We start from the raw sequence: 10992 nt of genomic DNA, 5'->3' as shown, positions 1-10992 counted from the left end.
ACATAGCCCTTAGGGCTATGTATAAGAAGCTTAAAATAGAAATAAAAATTTAAATCAAGCATTTATTATCTCAAATGATGTGAAATTTTATCATGAATTCATAAATTGTTTCCATTTTAAGACATGTATTTAATGCTTATATGTAGCCCTAAGGGCTACATATAACATTACCCTTTATATATATAATATATATATTATATATAATATATATTATATTATATATATATATATAATATATATAGGGTTGGGTTCTAGTGAGAACCCTCTTATGGTGAGAACCGTGAGAACCACTTAAAATAAGCAAAAACTTCCTAAAATGAGCAAAAAAGTAGCAAATGAGCAAAATATAAATGAGTAGAAAACATTAAGTTATCAAAAACGTAAAATGTACAAAAATGTAAAGAAGAAAAACGTAAAATGAGCATTAAAAAGTTCAATGAGAAAAAAAGTAAAATGACCAAACGTAAAATGAGCAAAACTTGATAAATGAGCACAAAGTTGTTAAATGAGCAAAACCATAAAATAAGTGAAACAAAAATTGAGCAAAAATGTTATGAAATGATCAAAATCTTCGTAAAATGAGGAAAAATGAGTGGTTCTCACGGTTCTCACAATAAGGGTGGTTCTCATATGAACTTAAACCTATATATATATATATATATATATCATGAAATCCATCACTACAATGTTGGTTGGTACAAGTTGCAATAATGTATATGTTCGTCTAAAGTTACAAGAAAAAGAATATTAACATAAACTAACTAACCTACGCAATGCACTCATCAACAAAGTATCTTGCCCACTTATTCTTCACCTCATTGATTTGATCCTCCGTATAAGGATCTTTGGTAAAGGTTTGAGCAACCTGGAAATAATTTACCAAAGTTAGCATCAAATAGTTAAAATATATTAAATAAGAAATGAATAATTATATGAACTTACTTTGTCCATATCCAACGAACTAAAATATGAAGTGAGTACGTCAAAAATGTACCACATCACAAAATAACCGCACTCCGTGCCTCCTTGTTGTTGCGGGCACTTTATCAAAAGTTATAAGAAAATGAGAAAATTTACCGTATAATGAGAATAAAGTAAGCTTTAAATTGAATCAGCAATTCGATCAATACATACCTCAACATATTTCCACAAAAGCTTCTCTCGACGAACTTTGTGGCCGCTCATCCGAAACCTCCTAAAAGCACTAGATAAACAACATTGTTTGATTTTAGTCCTTAATTGTGGAATGTTAACATCTCAATTCATTTAAAGTATATCAAACATATATCAACTTACGCTATCATAGGCAATTTAAGCTTTAACTTCCGCTGTTTGTGAAAGCTGGCAGAATCGAAGGTATAAACTATCCCGGGCAAGGGACATATGACAAGGAGCATCCAATGTTGGCTATTGCAAGATTAAATAACAATAATTACTTAAAAAATCACATATCATGCAACAATAAATATTTGTAGATATTAAGAAAGAATATTACTCTTGAAAGATTGGCGCGAACATGATACTAGCATCTACATCGACGCATCCAACCATAGCATGCACAATGTACTGTGTTACCTCCTCCGATGATGAATGCGACTCCATAACGGTGCTTTGCGGACACATCCAACAAACACGTCCAATAGCATCCCCAAATCCATCTAAGTCCGACTGCGTAGCCCTAAAAATTGGCAAAAGTAAACTATATGTGAAAAATACAACTACCATAGAATTAAATGTTAAAAAAAATCATAACTTTAATTATTGTTACCTCATGTACACTTGGATAATAGAAATATTAATCATTTCTCCTCTCAAAAACTGTCCAATATCCTCCTTGGTCAGAAAAGCGGTGCCATCATCTCTCGAATAATGGAACAAGGATCTCGGCAAGGTAACACCAACAGCATCATTGTCTGCGACGGCAAGGGCAAGCGTATCTGCTAACTCCCTGCAGTCCTCAGTGAGGGAGTCCAAGAACGATCGGTCGTCGATAATTGGACTAAACTGAGAAGCCGAACCGGCTGAATGCAACTGGCTAGAAGATCTAACAACCTCCTCCGAAATCCCTTTTTGTTTTTAGGTGTCGGTGTAACCTAATAATTATTTTTCAAAACGCGCATAAGATTATGAAATTATTAAATTGAAAGCTATTATTTTTACAAAAATGGAGGCCTATATGAACAATTACCTCATCACTTAACATTTGTACTAAATTTTTTGGCCATTGCACCCAAGTACCCAAAGCAGTAGCTGTAATGTCGATCTCATATGCAGGGACGGGAACAGGTAGTGGCAAATGACCATATTTCTCTATAATTCGATGAATTTTCACTTTTCAGATGATCATTCATTATTCTAGACCCATGAACTGTAGTGGTCTCATCAAAAGCAGAAAAATATGCATCTGCCACTAGACAAGTCTCTCCACTAGTTGGATCTACCAAATACAATCGACATGGAACCTCGTCCTAACAGCAACACGTAATATTATATAAAGCACATGTATATATAATAATTTTTGTATAAGCACATGTATATATAATAATTATATGTACCTTCAGCTGAGGAGAATGAGAGTCGAAAAATACAGATAGTGGAGTACGTAGCTGAGTGGGTTGTGAAGCAGCTACTTCGGGAGATGGCCGAGGAGATGGCCCAGGATATGGCTCAAGATATGGCCCAGGAGATGGCCCAGCAAATGGTGAAGTAGATGGTGGAACAAACGATGGAATAGGTAGCTGAGTCGGCTATGTAGGAGATGGCACAACAAATGGTGAAGGATGTGACGGAATAGGTGGCTGAGTGGCCTGTGTAGGAGATGGCAAAGCAAATGGTGAAGGGAAAAACTGATATAGCAACAGGTGACTGAGTAGGTGGATGTACATGTGAAGGAGATGGCCCAGCAGATGGTGAAGGATATGGCCCGAAAGGTGGATGTGTAGGTGACTGTGAAATCATCACATTCTGCATATATGTGGCGATGTCCTCCCTCCACCTTTCACTCATTTTCCGTATGAGTGCCTCCTCGTGTTCCTTACTCGATCTCCTATAGTGCGTACGAGGTACGTGCCCAAAAGCCTTGGTATAGCCAACATTCACGCCCCCAAAACCATAACAACGACCCAAATGATCTGGCTTCTCTCCAAGAGCCATAAAAGGGCGTCTCTCCGAAATGAACTCACCCTTGGCTTCCTTCTCCTTGTACTCCAACTGCCCAAAAAGCAAGTTAACAGTAATAATGTAGTTAATAAATGAAAAAAAATATTCATGTCAAACTAAAAGTTAATTATAATGATATACATACGTATTTGTCAGCTGCTTTCTTTGTTTCCTCAGCTGGAATAAATCTCTGTTTAGTAACAGGATCTTTCTTATGCATCGCGCACCACCAATCATCACCCCGGTTAATACTGGAGGACACCGAGGAGGATGGTGTACTAGAAGACGATCCAGAATCAAAACTAGGTGGACCGAATTTCTCCTGCCTCCACAACTCTCTACCATCTCCATAGCTCCTCTGACGTAGGTGGTGATGATGTGTGTTCTTCTTTGCGCTCTCATGCGCCTTTTCTCGCTTTTTCTACAAAATAAAAAATACATTAAGTTAGTATAATATTATTTAAATCAATAAGACCAAGTTAATAATTAGAATATATACTTATTATAGCATCATCTGACATCATCTTTTCTTTGAAAGTGGCCCAATCCTCCTTCTTGATGTGCTTGTATACGTCTGGCAGACTATCACCTAACTTCTCTTTCTTTGATCTAACTCTCGTCATTGTTATCCAACCAGATACCAATTTGCTCTTAAAATCCCTCCATCTAACGTTCAAAGCAGACAAGTACTGCGTCTTGTATCGAACCTCGTCGGGAATGTGAAACATGTTCTTTTTTCAAAATAGGCTAAAATGACTAATTTTGGTTCCAACTTACCTATATGTTGTATTACCAATCAAATCTACTAATAAATACATTAAACTAAGTATATATGATATGTTAGAGGTGCTTACAACTTAAACTAGCATGAAACAACTCATATTCACTTACTTGGGAAGGAAATGGCCCAAAATGGCCTAAATGGGCTAATTTTGGTTCCAACTTGCCTATATGTTGTATTACCAATCAAATCTACCAATAAATACTTTACACTAAGTATATATGATAGGTTAGAGGTGTTTACAACTTAAACTAGCATGAAACAAGTCATATTCATTCATTTGGGAAGGAAATGGCCCAAAATGGCCTAAATGGGCTACTTTTGGTTCCAACTTGCCTATATGTTGTATTACCAATCAAATCTACCAATAAATACATTACAATAAGTATATATGATAGGTTAGAGGTATTTACAACTTAAACTAGCATGAAACTAGTCATATTCATTCATTTGGGAAGGAAATGGCCCAAAATGGCCTAAATGGGCTAATTTTGGTTCCAACTTGCCTATATGTTGTATTACCAATCAAATCTACTTTTAAATGCATTAAACAAAGTATACATGATATGTTAGAGGTGTTTACAACTTAAATTAGCATGAAACAAGTCATATTCACTCATTTGGGAAGGAAATGGCCCAAAATGGCCTAAATGGGCTAATTTTGGTTCCAACTTGCCTATATGTTGTATTACCAATCAAATCTACCAATAAATACATTAAACTAAGGTAGGAGAAATGTGTTTACCATAGTGTCTTTCCACATCACATCCAACAAGGTTGGAGAAATGTGTCTCCATGACCAATTGATATTCAGCTTCTGTATAGAAAGACCGATCCAAATACCATACTTGGCTCGCCATTCACCTAGTAAAGAAACAATTAGAAATCCAAACATGAAATTGTAATAAGCTAAGTATGATAAATTACATCTATTTACCTGTTGGACTCCCCAAATGATCAAACTCTAAGACCATATCTCCTGTGTTGCGGAGATTCATCGCAGGACCTCATTTACTCTTTCTCAATGCCTTTGGATTCCCACTTTACTTCTTCCCGCTCCCTTGTGCACCATAATATGTAGTGGACTGACGTGGATCTAAGAATCAAAATAAGGAAATTAAATTAGAGAACGAACAAGTAAATACATATTGAATATTTACAATATTGAAATAAATGCGAACCTGAGGGGGTTGGCTGCCCAGGACCTGTCACCTCAATGCCAAGTAAAGCATTCCTATCAGCCTCTAGCTCAAATCTCTCCATCCATTCATCTTCCGCATCTGCAGCACGATCACTGTCCTCTCCCTGGTCAGGCTCCTTTTCTGGGTGAAAAGGGGCATCAGACTCCGATGAACAATCGCTCGAATCGTCACTAGCCATATCTGTAGCATAGAAACAAGAAAGAGTGTTAACAAAATTTAAAACAATATACATCATCACATTATTGTAACAAAATCCAAAACAAGTCAAATTACTCATAAACATTTTTTACCTTTAATTTTGGTCAATAGGTTGCTCGATGACTGTTATACCTTCTTGGTGATCCATTCGCATGTAACTATTTTCAGTATCAGACACATTCATCATATCATCATTTGGATTGAGAAAGGGGGATATCATCAAACTTATCATATTCTTCTTCGTCGTCAACATCACCTACTCCTAAAATTCGCCTTTTACCATTAACAACAATGCACCACTGAGTGTCTACAGGATCAGATACATAGAACACTTGTTTTGCTTGCGATGCGAGGTAAAAGGTTCTTCAGTGTCACGCAGACGACTCATATCGACTAGAGTAAAACCGCACTCATCCTTTGCAAACCACGTCTATTATCCGCCCACTTGCATCGAAAAATAGGCATAGTGAAGTCACAATAATCGAGCTCCCATATTTCTTGAATGATCCCATAATATGATTGTGTAGCATCAATCGGAGTTTTATCCTTTGCACTCGCATACTCCCTAGATGATGCAATCGTTGAAACCCCACAATTCCGGACCACCTTTGATTTCTTATCCTGACGTTCAGTGTAAAAGGTATAACCATTGATATCATATCCTTCATAGGAGTTAAAACTGTCACGTGGACCGTATGCCAACCACTTAATTATATCAGGTACATGATGGTTGTTTGCAGACAATTCTTTATTGTGAAACCAGTTAATGAACGACCTGTTATGCTCATTCATCAATGCCCTCTCCCCTTTTGACGGATTTTTGTGACGCAATTCACGCATATGTCTTTCTAAGTATGGATTAACTTCAGTAACATGGTGCAACACGAAAAGATGAGCTTTAGCAACTCATCCAATGAAGGTGCAATATGTCCATTCCGACCCCACCTTTGCCTTCTAATCTACCCTCGTGTCTGACTTTGGAAGACCTATCGTCACAGCCTTAGCAAAATAAGAAGAACAATATCCTCCAACCTCTTCGGCAATTGTTCCTTGAATAATACTCGCCTCTGGTCTTGCTGGATTCTTCACTTTCTTTTTCAAAGAACCCATAGTCTCTCAAAAGGGTATGCCCATCTTAAAACACAGGACCACACAGTTTAATCTCCCTTACCAAATGAAGGACTAAGTGAACCATAATGTCAAAAAAAGAAGGTGGAAAATACATCTCAAATTGACAAAGTGTGATCACCACCTCATTTTGCAAAGCATCCAACTATCAGGATCAAGTACCTTGTTGCATATGGTATTGAAAAATGAACACAACCTCGTGATAGCAAGTCTGACATGTTTTGGAAGAATCCGCGTATTGCAATCGGCAAAAACACTTGCATCATCACATGACAGTCATGAGACTTCAACCCAATTAATTTCAGATCAGTCATAGAAACAAGTCTTCTCATGTTAGATGAGTATCCAGTGGGAACCTTAATACCGTATAAACACTCACAGAACAATCGTTTCTCTTTCCTAGACAATTATAGCAAGCTGGAGGCAAATACGTTGTTGTTCCCTTTCCTTTTTTTAGCTTTTTCCTTAACCTTTGGCCATAAATTAGGCCGAATCTTCAATTTCTCCATATCTCTACGAACCTTAAGACCATCCTTAGTCTTTCCTGGCATATTCAACAGAGTACCGATAATTGCATCACAAAATTTTTTTCAATATGCATTACGTCGAGACAATGTCTAACTGGTAAGTATTTCCAATAAGGAAGTCTCCAGAATATAGACTCTTTTTTAAATGACACCATCGTCTTCCGAAGGTTTAACCCCCTTACCAAATATGTTCCATCCCCTTAACACGATTATAAATTCTTTTCCAGTTAACGGTCTAGGAGCTGGAGCATTTTCAACAAACCCGTTAAATGGTGCTTTTTTCTTTCGATATGGATGAGAACTATGTAGGAATTGCCTATTAATGATATAGACATGTTTCCCACAATGTGGCAAATGTGTAGCCTCCATACCATTCTCACAAATGGGACATGCCTTTTTCCCTTTGACCTTATACCCCGATAAATTCCCTAAGCAGGATAATCATTTATAGTACAGAATAGCATAGCACGAAGCCTGAAATCTTCATTAGAATAGCATCAAACACCTAACACCTTCGTCCCACATCTTTTTGAGATCTTCGATGAGAGGTGCAAGATATATGTCTATATCATTTCCCGGCTGCTTAGGCCCAGAAATTAAAAGAGACAACATAATATATTTCCGTTCATGCACAACCATGGAGGAAGATTGTATATCACTAAAAGAACAGGCCAAGTACTATGTTGACTACTCAAAGTACCGTAAGGTTCATTCCGTCCGTACACAATGCAAGTCTCAAGTTCCTAGCTTCCTGACCAAAGTTCTATATCTAGAATCGATAGCTTTCCATTGAGGAGAATCTGCTGGATGCCTAAGCATCCCATCTTTCTTTCTGCGATCAGCATGCCATCTTAGGTTTTGTGCATCTTCTTTGATAGAAAAGAGCCTCCTAAACCTTGGCACAACTGGAAGATACCACAACACTTTCGCAGAAGGACCAGTATTGCCCGGTTCGGGCACAACCCCATCCGGCAATTTGTAGCGGGACTTACCACACCTCCGACATTCATAAAGGTTCGCATACTCATTTCGATACAAATGCAATCATTCGGACATGCATCGATCCACATATTCCAAACCCAAAGGACACATTAATTTTTTGGCATAGTAGGTAGATTTTGGTAACAAATTACCCTCAGGAAACATATCTGTAAAGCTTCTAAGAGTTCTGTGAAGCCTACATCAGTCAAATTATGTTTCGCTTTTATGTTGAAAAGAGTTAAAACCCCACTCAATTGAGTGTATTTTGTACACCCTGAAAAAGGGGTTTCCAGCAGCTTCAGACAAACTGTCAAACACTCGTGGCCGCTCATTAAAATGGTCACGAGCCCCTTCCAACATCTCACCTAATCGATCACCAAACTCTTCATCCTCAGTGTCACTATTATCTCCGTTGTCATTTTCATCACCTACTACATCATCACCTTCAATCCTAACATGATCTTCTATCACAACTTCATTCTCAACCCGGCATTCGACATATCAATCTCTAATGAATTACTAGTGCCAACATCAACATTAACCCTATCCTGAGTATATTTTCCCTGCTCACCATGCCATAACCAAATATAATACTCAGCCCTAAATCCACGACGAATAAGATGATCCCTTATGGTCCTAATATCAGAAATCATATTCACATTGTAGCAATCAACACATGGACATAAATCTCAGCCTCGCAAGTAAGTTGTTGATGTTCTACAACACGTTTACAAAACTCATTCACACCTTCTACGAACTCCAACGTATTCCACTTTCCATACATCCAACTTCGATCCATTTCTAAAAACCCCAACACATACATACAAATTATTATCAATTTAAAATTCACATAACTCCAACACAACAAACTAATATTCAATGCATGCTTCCATTGGGTCCTTATCACTCCAACCTAACCCATCCTTAAACGTCCAATCCCACTAGTGAATGCATGTATCATCTTTGATTCTAAGTAAATTCGGCAGCATTTCCCTTTGTTCTCCAAGTACACGATAAAGATAATTGTTTATCTTATATGTACCCGGAGAACAAATTAGGGAATGACTAACCGTATTTCACTTAAAATCAAAGAATTAACACACATTCACCACCTAAGTGAGATGTGACATTTAAGAACAGACCCAAAACTCGGACTATTCAAGACTTACTCCTAATGAGTAAATCTTAACGGGTATCTAGGCAATTGATGTACATAAAAACAATCGCATTCAAGCGATTCCAAGTATTCACCAAACAATAATCGCATTCAAGCGATTTCAAGTTATCATCAAAATAACAAGTACCAAACCATTCCTTAGATTTCCCTTCCCCTCCCATTGGTGAGTCTATCAATATAAAGGCATTGCATGCATATCACTTTAAACAAAGAATTGCAAAAACATCACAATAACTTAAGCATAAACAATCACGTATAACATATTAGGGCATACAAAAACTAAAGCAAAATTATCACAAAATCAGTTTTTAATACTCAAATCTTATAACTAAGCATACATATACTTTATAGTAATCATTTTAAACTATAATTTAAGCCAAATTCTAAATTGAAACACTAATTAAGAAAATTTTAAAAAAACTAACCTAATATGATAAAAACCCTCGCCGGTGGGAGGAGAAGAGCCGGATGTGGTACGAGAATCGCCGCCGAAGGAGTGGCGCAGGTGGAGAAGCGAGGAGAAATGAGGTGGGGGAAGAAGCTTCGGTGGAGAAGCGAATTGAGGAGAAACGATGGTCTGCGCGAAACGGTGGAGAAGCGAAATAAACTCGCTGGTGGAGAAACCCAAGTCGCCGGAAATAAACTCGCCAGTGGAGAAGCGAAGACCCCAAATCGCCGGAAAATAAACCCAGTAGCCGGATATAAGAGTGTGAGAGAGTATGAGAGTAAGTGAGAAGAGAGAGAGAGACTAAGAGAATGTATCGTGAAATATGTGAGAGAGAGTATGAACGAGGGCCCGTTAATTTTTTTTGCCAGCAAATATTGCTGCGGTTTCCACGTGGGACCACAACAATATATTAAAAAATATTTTTTTAATATATTATTGGGGTCCCACGTGGAAACCGCAGCAATATTAGCTGGCCTGGGCCCCACATTTTGCTCAAAATTAATCTGTTACACAATATTGTTGTGGTTTTTGGCAGGAACCACAGCAATATTGTCAATTTCTATTTTTTGTTTTCTTTTTGCGTGTTATATTGATGCGTATAGGTAAAACCGCAGCAATATCACCGCAGCAAATAGCATTAATTCTACTAGTGAGAGAAGCATATAGTACTTGCAAAAGTTCCATCTACTACTCCTGTGATAAAGGTACCGTTCCCTAATCGCCTATTGAAAAATAAGCTTGATCACCAGCTCGGTAAGTTTATGGAGGTAGTGAAGAATCTCCAGGTAACTGTCCCATTTACTGAACTTATTACTCAAGCTCCTGCATATGCTAAATTTTTAAAGGAAATCCTCATTTGGAAGAGAGCCTTTAATGCAGTTGAAACTGTGGCCTTTACTGAAGAATGTAATGCTCTTTTGCAAAATCAATCCTCTACTAAATTGAAAGATCGGGGGAGTTTATCTATCCCTTGTAACATTGGCACCATATATATTGACAAAGCCTTATGTGATTTAGGTGCTAGTGTTAGTGTCACGCCCCCAACTGTTTGCAAAAAACTTGACATAGGAGATTTAAAATGTACAACATTGATCTTCAAATAGCCGACGTTCTGTTAAATACCCCCTAGGTATCTTAGAGGACGTCAATGTGAGGGTATGTAAATTTTTTATTCCTGTGGATTTTGTTGTGCTTGACGTGGAAGAGGATACGCAAATCCCAATCATTTTAGGGAGACCATTCCTTCATACTATTGGAGCTGTCATTGATGTTAAGAATAGGAAATGGACTTTAATTGTGAGAGATGATAAGGTGACTTTTAGTTTGACCAATGCTTTGAAAAGTCCCATGCTAGAGGAAGCCTGCTATACAATAGATGTCATTGACGTGCT

At 37.6% G+C, this 10992-nt stretch overlaps 1 long non-coding RNA gene across 1 annotated transcript; it reads right to left on the bottom strand.

Annotated features, from left to right (window-relative positions):
- Positions 1 to 963: 963 nt before the first annotated feature.
- On the bottom strand, positions 964 to 1674 carry LOC130591605 (uncharacterized). The gene is made up of 3 exons (XR_008969453.1): positions 1297 to 1674; positions 1135 to 1204; positions 964 to 1041 (listed from the first exon to the last, which is right to left on the bottom strand). It is a non-coding gene; the product is annotated as an uncharacterized LOC130591605 (long non-coding RNA).
- Positions 1675 to 10992: the final 9318 nt, after the last annotated feature.

Source organism: Beta vulgaris, chromosome 5 (assembly GCF_026745355.1).
Source record: "Beta vulgaris subsp. vulgaris cultivar EL10 chromosome 5, EL10.2, whole genome shotgun sequence".
NCBI classification, from domain to species: Eukaryota; Viridiplantae; Streptophyta; class Magnoliopsida; order Caryophyllales; family Amaranthaceae; genus Beta; species Beta vulgaris.
This window is presented reverse-complemented; position numbering and strand designations above follow the sequence as displayed.